At 43.9% G+C, this 11,601-nt stretch overlaps 1 long non-coding RNA gene across 1 annotated transcript; it reads right to left on the bottom strand.

Moving 5' to 3' along the window:
• Positions 1-10,248: 10,248 nt before the first annotated feature.
• Positions 10,249-10,821, bottom strand: LOC116517511. The gene is made up of 3 exons (XR_004256471.1): positions 10,737-10,821; positions 10,443-10,516; positions 10,249-10,313 (listed from the first exon to the last, which is right to left on the bottom strand). It is a non-coding gene; the product is annotated as an uncharacterized LOC116517511 (long non-coding RNA).
• Between the last annotated feature and the right edge of the window lie 780 nt (positions 10,822-11,601).

Genomic DNA, 11,601 nt, shown 5'->3' with positions numbered 1-11,601 from the left:
ATACCGGAGTGTTATACGGACTAATAGAGGGCTCTAAATGCCCTGCCTGCAATTGTTCTTGAATGAGGATTTTTAAGGCTTGTGATTTTTCTATGGGCATTGGCCATTGATCTACCCAGACTGCTGTTGGAGAGACGAGGGTAAGGCGTAGAGGAGAAGGCAAAGTCATTCAATAGTGAGGGTGGTAGTCAACCGAGACATCAGGTCTCGTCCCCACAAGTTGACATGGAGAGGCAGAACAACAGGTTTAAGATAGACTACAGAGGAGGTATTAGCAGAGGACACGGTGAGCCAATGGCGACTGGTGCGGGCGGGCTGGGATCCCCCCACCCCTCTAACAGGGGGGGAAGGCTCGGTATCCCAATCCGCAGGCCAATCATCCGAGCGGATGACGGTAACATCCGCTCCTGTGTCAAGCAATCCCGTAAAAGGTCTCCCATTAAGCAAGAAGGTAGCATAAGGCTTAGCTGCTTTTACGGTCTGCTCAATAGCAAAAAACTCCGGGTTAGGGCATTGCATAGCTGGGGTGATAGGGATAGCGTGAGCAATCAATTGGCCCGCTGAGATAGTCGAAGGAGTGTTAATATTAAAGATTAACCCGATGGAGGTAAGATCCCCCGGATCGGTTAGAAAAGGGGAAGCCAGAATGCCCTGGGTAACAAAATCCCTATCGGGGAAAACCAAAAGCGGCAGCAAGGGCAGCGGAGAATCAGAGCGTAGCGGAAGAAAATAATTATGACCCGGCAGACTGACAGAGATCGTTTCCGAGGCTCTTAGAGGGATTCGCTGTGGAGTGGGTTCAGCCTTTGTAGTGGGGCTAGCTGGGGGCCCCACACCTAGTTTCCCTGGTCTGCTTTTAATATTGGGTTGGATCTGCACTGATTCGCCCAATGGAATCCCTTTCTGCATCGGGGGCAGATCGTTCTAGGTTTAGTTCCTTCGTCAGGGCGAGCGCCCTTTCCCCTGGCCGCGGGGTTTTGTGGCGCTTGACACTGACTACGGAAGTGACCGGGCTTCCCACAATTAAAGCAGTTACCATTCCTGCCTGTTGTTCGCAATGCCACTGCAAGAGCCTCCATCTGGAATGCCTGGGTTCCAACCACCCGGCACGCTTTGATAAAATCGGCCAGGGCGGAAGCAGGATTGGCAGCAATGGGTCGGAGGACTCTTTGACAGTCACAATTAGCATTTTCCATGGCCAATTTCAACATCAACTCAGCTCGGGCTTCTACGTTATCAATCTGTCGGATCAATGCCTTTTGCAATCTGTCAATGAACTCCGGGTACGGCTCATTTGAACCTTGCATTATTTTTGAAAAGGACTCTATGGGGCTGCCTGCATCGTCCACCTTCTCGAAGGCAGCCGCTGCAGCCTGCCCCACCAAGTCCAGAGCTTCACGAGGGGCGGTGGCTTGTAAGGGACCGGTATCAAAGCCGTCGCCCGCTCTGAGATGCCCAGCGGTCACATGTTGTGGGAGAGCGTCTCTTGCTACAATTTTGTTAACCTCCCTATAATATTCAGAATTCCATATGGCGTACTGAGAGGGAGTAAGTATCATGCCAAATAGTAATTGCCAGTCTGCCAGCACCATGGGGGAGCCTGTTAACAGGCTCCTAATTAATCCCCTGGTGTAAGGGGATTGCACGCCATAGAGAGAAACAGCGTTTTTAAGCGTCTTGACAGTTTTAAAAGAAATGGATTTGTAAACCGGGACCTGAGGCCCCTGTGGATTAGCCTGATTGGGTGTGTATTCGACAGGGAAGCAGTGCTGAGCCAGCTCCATTTCCCCCTCTTCTTGCGCCGTTTTTAAAGCGGCGGCAAAAGCGCTCCGCCAAGGCACAGGGCAACCTAGCGATGGCGGAAAAGGAGAGGGATTTTCTGGGGCGGTTGGCACAAAATGAATTTCAGGGCCCTCGTATGGTGGTGGGGCTGCGGGCGGTAAGGGGAGCGGCAAAGGCTTCACAGCCTCTGCGCTTTTGACCAGACCTTCCTCGTGGATTTGGAGGCATTTGACCAGCAAACGCCAGGTTGTTAAAATGCCCGGAGGGGCTCGGGGATCCTCATGGAAGTAGGTGCCTAATTTCATCCATAAGGAGGGTTTTAAAGACCCCTTTTCCGGGTATATTGGGCAATGTTCTTTGACATAAATCAATAATTCAATTAAATGCTTTTTAGGGGGAATGGGGAGCGACTTTTCCTTCGCCTGAGTAATTACTCTAGAAGATTTGCAGATATCCCGAAGCTCATGAAGGTGCGCTTCCTGCTCTTTCGAGAAACCCGATCCCATACTCACGAATTGAGAGGGTGCTCCGTTCGCAGACGGCCGGCCCTGGGTGCGAGGCTTTTCCCGGCCGAGGGTGAGATGAGATGGGCAGCACGGATCACGTCGGGGGTCACCAGATGCGATTTCTCCGTGGGTGGTTCATGAAGCCAATGAGGAAAGAAGACTCGGACACGAATTTCCTTCGGGACGAAACCGACCCAGAACGAAGTCTGGGGGCTTCTTTTATTGAGCATACACAAGGGAGGGGTGGATTCACATAGCTAATGCGGACCAATCATGATTGTGCAAGCTTACAGTATATGGTAACTCATTTACTCTCATGTAGACTCGAAGAACACTCATAGTCAATAAACCTTTTATCATCATGCAAACATCCAATGCTTAATTAATGTTTGAGAGTTAAACAGTTGTAACCCCTGATTTAATCAACGCTTAGTTACAAGTCTGTGGTTGCTGATCTGCTTAGTGTTAAGGGTACTGATTTAATCAACGCTTGGAGTTGGACAGTTTGCCTTACTGATCTAATCATATGGCCAATTATTGCTTTTAGTTTACTGATTTAATCATATGGTTAATTATTGCTTCTGTTCTATACGTGTTACAGTATGGCTGAATGCATACCTGCACGTATATCGCAACAGTTAAGCATAAGCTATCTGGAGTTTCTTAGTCCCATATTTACTTTGTGTATAATCAATCCATTTTTTCCAGTCTCGTTTATATCTCTCGTTTGAATGTTCTTTGAGATATGCTGAAATTTTTGCCATTTCGGCTAAGTTTATAACTTTCAAAGTCCATTCTTGAATTGTAGGCAAGTCTTTCTTCTTCCAGTATTGCGCCACCAAAAGTCTTGCTGCCGTTATTAAGTACAGAACCAAATTAATCTCTGCTGCTGTAAAGTCAGTACATATACCTAGTAAAAACAGCTGGGGGGTGAATTTTATCCTTCTTTTAAAGATATTTTGCAGGATCCACCATATTTTTATCCAAAATGCCTTAACATTACGACATGTCCACCATATATGAAAATATGTAGCATCAAGAGAACCACATCTCCAGCATTTAGGCTGAACATTCGGGTACATAGAAGCAAGCTTTTTGGGATCTAAATGCCATCTATAAAACATCTTATAAAAATTTTCTCTCAGATTTTGTGCTTGTGTAAATTTCACATTTCTTACCCAAATTCTTTCCCATGTGTCCAGCATTTGTGGTTCCTCAATATTCTGAGCCCATTTTATCATACAGTCCTTAGTCAGTTCCGTTTCAGAATCCATCTGTATTAATACATTATATATCCTCTTTATATGCATTAAGCTTTGATCTCTTATTTGTTTAAACAAATTATCCTCAACTTTTACAAAGCCAATTTTTTTATCTATTTTCCACCTGGCCTGTAGTTGACCATACTGAAACCACGTTTGAACTACCTTCTCTTCTTTAAGTACCTCTAAAGATTTTAATTGCAACACCCCTCTTTCTAAAATAAGAAGTTGTCTGTAAGTGGTTCTATCGTGTTTTTGTTCTATATTCATATTTTCAATTGCATGTCTAGGAATTGCCCACATGGGCAATTTATCATTTAGTTTATGTTGGTATTTTTTCCAGACCCGCATTTCTTAAAATATGATTTTTAAAATTCTTATCCAGTTTTTTGTTAAATAACAAGTAAGCATGCCAACCATATACCAAATCATGTCCCTCGATATTCAATATTCTATCATTGGTTAAATGAGTCCAATCACTAATTGCAGATAATGCCATTGCATCATAGTATAATTTTAAGTTAGGTAATTTCAATCCTCCTCTTTCACGTGTATCTTGCATTATTTTCATCTTTACCCTCGGCTTCTTTCCTGCCCATACAAATTTGTTGATACCCTTCTGCCATTCTAAAAGATTCGCATCTCTTTTGAGTATTGGTAACATTTGGAAAAAAAATAAAATTTTTGGTAGAATGTTCATTTTCACTGCCGCTATCCTACCCAGCAAAGACAAATGCAGTTTCTCCCACCTTTTCATCTCCATCTGTATACTATGCCAAAGTGGTTCATAATTATGCTTATATAATTTCCCATTTGAGGTTAAAATATTAACTCCAAGATATTTAACTTTTTTAACTACCTCACATCTTAGCATCGCTCCCAGTTCTTCCTTCTGCTTGGTATTCATATTTATAGCTAATATTTTGGTTTTCCCTAAATTTATTTTAAATCCAGAGACTTGACCATATTGATTAATCGTATTCATTAAGACCCTACTGGATTCCTGCGGTTGTTCCAATATTATAACCAAGTCATCTGCAAATGCGCGGACTCTGTATTCTTGCTGTCTAATCTTGATCCCTTTTAGACCGTCCAAGCCCCGTATCTTATTCAGCAATAGTGGGGACAAAGGACAGCCCTGTCTTGTACCTTTTTCAATTTGAAAGGAGTCTGTTAAACTTCCATTGACTATGATCTGGGCTGTTTGCTGCTGATATATTGCACCAATTGACTGTAAAAAGCCATCTCCTATCTGCATTTTTAGCAATATCTTCAACAGGAATTGCCAATTAACTCGATCAAAGGCTTTCTCAGCATCCAAAAATATGAATGCGGCCGGAATTTGATTGTTCTTTCCCAAGTATTCTAAAGCGTTAATAATTAATCTAACATTGCTCTTCATCTGTCTGCCCTGTATAAAACCAGTTTGATCGGTGTGTATCAATTGTTGAATAACCACCATTAACCTATTTGCTAATATTTTAGTAAAAATTTTATAATCTACATTAAGTAATGAAATGGGTCTATAATTTTTTGGCTGAGTAAGATCTTGATCTTCTTTGGGTATCAACGATATGAACGCTGTCTTCCAAGAAGGGGGCACTTTCCCTTCCGATTGAATTTTATTAAATAATTCTCTGAGAGGTTCTACCATTTCTAACTGTAGGTTTTTATAATAAACAGCTGTTAAACCATCTGTACCTGGTGCTTTCCCTAACTTTAATTGTTTGATTGCCTGCAGAATTTCCCCAGAGGTTATTGGTTGGTTCAGCTTATGCCTATGTTCTTCTCTAACTAGGGGGATTTTCTCTTTATCTAAGTATTTATCTATGTCTACGTCCCTAATTTTGTCCCCTTTGTACAACTCTGTAAAAAATTCTCGAAATGCCTTTTGAATCTCTTCCTGTTGAAACACTTCCTTCCCTCTATAGCACAATTTGGATACATTTTGAGCTTTCCTTTTTTTCCTAATCTGATAAGCCAACCACCTACCGGGTTTATTTGCGTTGCAGAAAGTATTGTGTTTAGCATATAATAAACTGGTGGCTACCTGGTCAGAGATCAGCATATCAAATTGGGATTTTAATATAGAAATTGCTTCCTTAGTCTTTATGTCACCTGGGTTCAATGTTAATTCCGACTCTTTCCCTTTAATTTCCTCTTCCAATTCTTTTCGTTTTTGCCCTTGTTTGTATCTATGTATTTTGTTTATGTTCATTAGTACTCCTCTCATATACGCTTTGCTTGCATCCCATACATATTCCATAGATGTACCCTTATTCATGTTAAGAACAAAATATTCAGATAACAATTTTTTACAATCATTAATATACTTTTCATATCTAAATAAATTTTCATTCATCCTCCAAGACCTTCTTGCCTGGACTACCCTTCCCAATTCCATCCAAACTGGGTTATGATCCGAAAGAACTCTCGCCATAATCTTTGTCTTCTTCACCCTAGAAAGTAAATCGTTAGTAATTAGTATAAAATCAATCCTTGAAAGAGATTGATGTCTGTCGGAAAAGAAGGTAAAGTCATATTCTTCTGCATGCCTTTCACGCCAAACATCTCGCAATTCGAAGTCATCCATCATGTCGAAAAAGGATTTGGGTAACTTAGCTCGGAGTTTGGTGTTCGGGCGAGATGTCTTCTTATCTCTTTTGGTGTCAATCACGCCATTCCAGTCACCCAATAGTATACAAGACTTGAAGTCCCACTGTACTAATTTAGCATGGAGATTTCTATAAAATCCATCTTGTTGTTGATTAGGAGCATAAATTCCCAAAAGTAATGTCTTTTTCCCTTCTAAGATTAAATCTAATGCAATATATCTTCCAAAGGGATCTGCTTCAATTAGCTTGGCTTTAATGTCTTTTCTTAAGTATACTACTATGCCGTTTTTCTTTTCCGTGGCTGAGGTCGCAAAATGTTGACCAAGTTTGGGGTTAAACAAATATTTTTGATCGGTTGATTTGATATGAGTTTCTTGCAAACAAATTATGTCATTCTTAAACTGTTTGAGATAATGAAATATTTTCTTTCTTTTCTGTGGAGAGTTCAGTCCATTAACATTCCATGTCAAAATCTTAGTTGTCATTTTTGGTTGCCTGAAGCTTTTTTAGAGCCTCCCGCAAGGCCTGTCTCACCTTTGGTCTGGCTCCTCCCACAGCTTGTTGCTGTAGCTCCTTGATCAATGGCCGACGATTGTTGAGATTGTTGCATTGTAGTTTGTTTTTCCGTTTGTCTGGTGGTCATACGGTCAGGTCTTTTTTCCCTGACCCCTTGCCCTTCCGGGAGGGGGAGATGGTACATTTTATCTGATCGTTGTGTGGTTTGCTGTTTATCTTGTCCGTCTTGTGGTTTTTCTCCATATCCGGAAGGTTCAGGGTGTCCCACCTTCAGAATCTTATGATAGAAATCTCGAGCTTTCCATACAGAGTTGAGACGATATCTTTGCTTGTCAAATGTAACTATGATACCGAATGGGGCATCCCATCTGTACTGTATCTGACGCTTTCTAAGCTCTTCCACCAGAAAAGCATAATCTCTTCTGGCTCTTAGCATTTGAGGTGGTATTTCTTTCAAAACAATCAGATCCTGTCCGCCAATTTGAAGCTTGGTATTATAGGACTCTTGTAATATCATGCTTCTAAATTCTCTTGTAACAAAGTATATTACCACATCTCGGGGGAGTTGCCTTTGCTTTGCCGCCCAAGAATTAACGCGAAATTTTTTGTCAATCTGCCAATCAAAATTGGATCCCGGTCTTCCCACCATACAGTCAAAAGCCTCAGAAAACATTTCCTTTAAGATCTCCTGTTTCTCTTCACGCAGCCCCCTGACTCTTAATGCAAGCTCCATCTGCTTATACTGTATCATAATAATTTTTTTTCAGCATTTTCAACTTTTTGTTCCACCACTTCAGTTTTAGATGTCAAGTTAGTTTTAGCTTCATTGAGAATCTCTAAGTTGTCTTCCATTCCAGAAATATATTCTGTCATTACATTTACAATTCCCATCATATCATCATTCATTTTGGTGACCTTAGCATCAAATTTATCATATAAGACTTTCATCTCATTCCTTATTTCATCTCTGAACTCTCTAAACACTTCTAAGTTCTGTTCTCTGGATTCTCTGAACATTTCCAAAAAAAATTCTTTCGTTGGTACATCACCACTAGGGGGCATAGAGGGTGGGGGCTGCAACTTTGTGCCAGGTATGGGAGACGTGGATCTAGGAGGTAATTTTGCAGAAGTCGATTTTGATGCCATTATATCTTTGCTTTAAGCACTTATTCTAATTTTGCTAGTCCACTATGCCGTTTGGAGAAAAAGGAGAAGTTCCTCCCTTTTTACAGAGAGTTTTACGGAGGATTTCAAAAAACTGGCATTAAACCAAAACAGTTCAGCAAGACAAAAAAAACAAAGAGAAACCCCGTTTGGAATGTCTCTATATCAACAAAGAGTCTTTGAAAATTAGATAAGGGAGAATCTTCAAAGGAGTGGAGCTAATTAATCATGAAAAGCTGCCAAGGAATTAAAAATATGCCATCATTGCAAGTACGAAAGCTGGAAAAATGCCATCTTGGAAACAAATACACAAAGGAGACTTATGACGCTGAAGCTAGGATTTTTCCTAAAAAAAGCAAATAAAGTTCTCAGATATGGGCTCTGCTTGTGTAAGTTTCATATAAAATAGTTTCAAAGCTTGTCCTAAGAGGGGTTCCTTCGCCTTGTGCCGTAAATACAGCCGAGACTTCTGGCCGGAGGATGACTCAGCTTTGGTATCTCCCCCCTCCGTTCGCAGCCAGAAAAAAAAAGCTGCGAGCTTCAAAGAGAATTCTTACCAGCTGTGTCTCTCTCTGCAAACTTCTTGCCTGAAGATTGAGATATCCAGTGATGTTTTAACTAGATAACGAACCAGGAATCTGGGAGCGGCTCAGTTAAGCCGCTGCCAACGGCAATCCCTCCCCGGAAGTCCATCCCTCCAGCTCCATTACTGAAGGCATCCTGTAGGCAGAGAATAACACAATTAGGAGGGATCTAGGAAGCAATTCCTCCTCCTCCTCACTAGCAAGCTGGCAGCTGCCTGCTTTCCCCACCTGAAGCCTCAGGGCTGCCATGTGGCAGCTGTTGTTTCAGCCAAATCACTCTTGACAGGCTGCTTGGGACCATTGATCAACTCACCTCCCGAGGTGCCTGGGCTGGTTCCTCCTCCTCCAAGCTGACCTCTGGAGGGGAATCTGAGGAAGCATCTGGGGGAGAAATCAAAGACTATTATTAATACCATGTTGCTCTTTTGAGCTACTTGTACTTGCCCTCCGCTCTTCCCAGGTAGCATATTGGACACCTTCCCATCTGTGGGGCTCATACCTCTTCTTATTTTAGAAGGCGGTCCAGGGAGTCCAGGATGTCCTCTTCCAGGCTGCTGAGATCCTCCAGAGTGTCTTCCTCTGGAGAATCCTGTGAACAACAATGATTCCTCTTAAGCAATGAGAGAAACGAAACTCAGAATTCCTTTAAAAAGGGGCTATTGAATAGGGATCACATTTCCCATTTAGAACACTGGTCCCTGATGCTTTGCAGCAAAGGAACCAGTCATACCAGAGCTTGGGTGCATATAGTGTAGTTAGACTAAGTACCTTGTCCCAAGGGCCGGGTGTCCCCTTGCTCCACTGCCCAGAGCGCTCCAGCACAGTTCCCTCAGGTTAGGAGAACTGACTAGAGGACTCTATCCCTACCCAACTGAAAACACTTTGTCTTTCTTACCCATGGACTGGAAGAGGAGCTGGCCTCTGCATCCTGGTCCCAGCTATCCTCAGATTCCTCCTCCAGGAGGTCAGCAAGGGAATCCATCTCACAGAGGCTGCTGGTCCTGGAGCCCAACTGCAAATCCTGCAAATAACAATATGGAGGCTAAATCCTAAGCTTTCTGCATCCCAATAATATTGCTAGAAGATAGTGTGCATTCAGGCCCTAGGGGCCAACAGCAAGAAAGCCTTTGCAAGCTTTAAGCTTAGAAATTTCTCCCACTCCCATCAGGAGTCGTGGCATAGCCCTAACCCTAACCCTAACCCTAACCATCGGCCCCATTGCCAAAACTTTCTTACCTCTGGAGAAGAGGGGTCCTGCCCAGGAGAGAGCTCCTCCTCCACTGGTTGGTCCTGTGGTTCCTGGAATGAAAATATCAATATTTTGTCTGTTAGCATATTAAGAAATCCACAGAGACAGGGCGTCTTCTTTTTACTTGGGGAGGAATTGTCCAGTTCTTACCAACTCAGTGGAGGTCTCCAAAACGGTGGACAGCCACGGCCTGTGGTGCTCCTGCCTTTCCTCTCTGGGGGAGAAAACAAAAGGGCCAAAGATCAAAAGAAGCCCTAGGACCTTTTGTAAGAGTGGTCATGTGGAAGCTCTAGGAGCCCTTCCGGCTGGCCTGCCAAAGGACTTGGCCTTCCAGTGGGATTCCCCTGAGATGCCTCCCCTCTGCAAGTGTTTCACCCTCCAAAGTGATACCTACCCTGAAAGGCAGTCACCGCTTCCCTCCTGCACTGGGCTCCGAGCCGTCCCCATCGGATGATATTCTTCCAATAGGTCCTGCAATAAGAATGCAAATATTCTGTCTCTGTGCATTTTAACCAATGCACAGAGTCAGGGCTTCTGCCACTACCATGGGGAGGAGCTGGTCTGGCCTTACCGACTCAGTGCAGGTCTCCCAAATTGTAGGTAGCCGTGGCGTCCACTTCAAACAGCTCTCATTTCTGGGGAGAGATCAAAGTCATTCTTTTGTTAGCAGAGGTAGAGGCAGAGGGTAGAGATGCCTGCCCGCTGCCAATCTATCTTCTAGCCCTTCTCTTGGGGGCTTCAGAATCCCTCAGCTGAGAACTTACCTCAGTGAAATGAGAGCTGGCCTGACATCTTCCTTCCTGGGACTCCGGGTGGTGGCAGGACCACCCATCACAACCTGCAAGAAACAATTGTTTATTGAAGGAATAAATTAAAAGTCTTCTGCATGTTTATCTTCCCCAGGAAGAAGGGCTGCATTATAGAGGGCAAAGAGACAGCAGACCATGGGAAATGTGGCTGATAATGTGGGCTGGCCAGGTTCCCCCCAAGTGGGAATTCCTCCCTTCCCCCACCCGGTTTTGAAGCATGAACTGGCGTTCTTGCAGAAGCGCCCTTACCCCAGGAGAGGAAGATGTGCCGCCATCAGACACATGATGTGTCTCCCATTCTCCCCGCTGGTCTTCCAGTTCCTGTGCCGTCCTGGCCAAAAGAAAAAGGTAACATGTCAAAAAACATCCATCTAACATCCCCCTTCTCAGTCTAACCAGTCACCCTGCCCATCTTTTTGCCCTGAAACCCCTTCTGGACAGAAAGCCATTTGGGGAGAGGCTCTTACAGACTCTCCAGTCCATCAATGGTGCCCCACCATGCCCAGGGTTTAAGGAAAAGGGGGTGGTACCTGTCAGGAGGCACAGGAAGTTCTTCAACGTTGCTCTTCAGACAACAGAAAAGGTGCGAACACCTTTTCCGGATATTCTGTGAAGAGAAGAGAAATAGCTGTCAATCAGTCAGAAGAGTTGAGAAGTATGACTTTCTCCCCCGCTGCCAGTTTCTTGACAGCTGAGATGGCCACACTTACTCTGAAGAGCCTTCTGAGAGCCATGACCAACTAGCTGCACGTCCGTCACTGCACAAAGGGAGAATGGGCAGCTGGGCACTGGCTAGTGGCTTTTCAGGGAAACTGGCAATCTAGTTCCCCCAGCAACCAAGTAAACAATGGCCATATTCTATTCCCACCCAAGGAGGGCAGCTCACCTGGGTCTAGGAGTGGCCAGTGGCTGACTCCCTTTGTGGCCTTTTAGCCTGTATGTTTCATGTGGGAAGTTGTTGGTTCATGAACAACAGAGAAGCACCATCATTGTGGCACAAAGCACGGAGGGAATCATGGCATCCTAGGGCAGAAGCGACGTTTAGTCTGACTCCCTGCCCAAGGAAGGGCTCTTCCTACCATCTCAGGCAAATGATTGCCCAATCTTTTCCTGA

This window comes from Thamnophis elegans, chromosome 14, assembly GCF_009769535.1.
Source record: "Thamnophis elegans isolate rThaEle1 chromosome 14, rThaEle1.pri, whole genome shotgun sequence".
NCBI lineage: Eukaryota > Metazoa > Chordata > Lepidosauria > Squamata > Colubridae > Thamnophis > Thamnophis elegans.
Note: the sequence above shows the minus strand (reverse complement) of the source record. Positions and strands in the feature narration are given on the sequence as shown.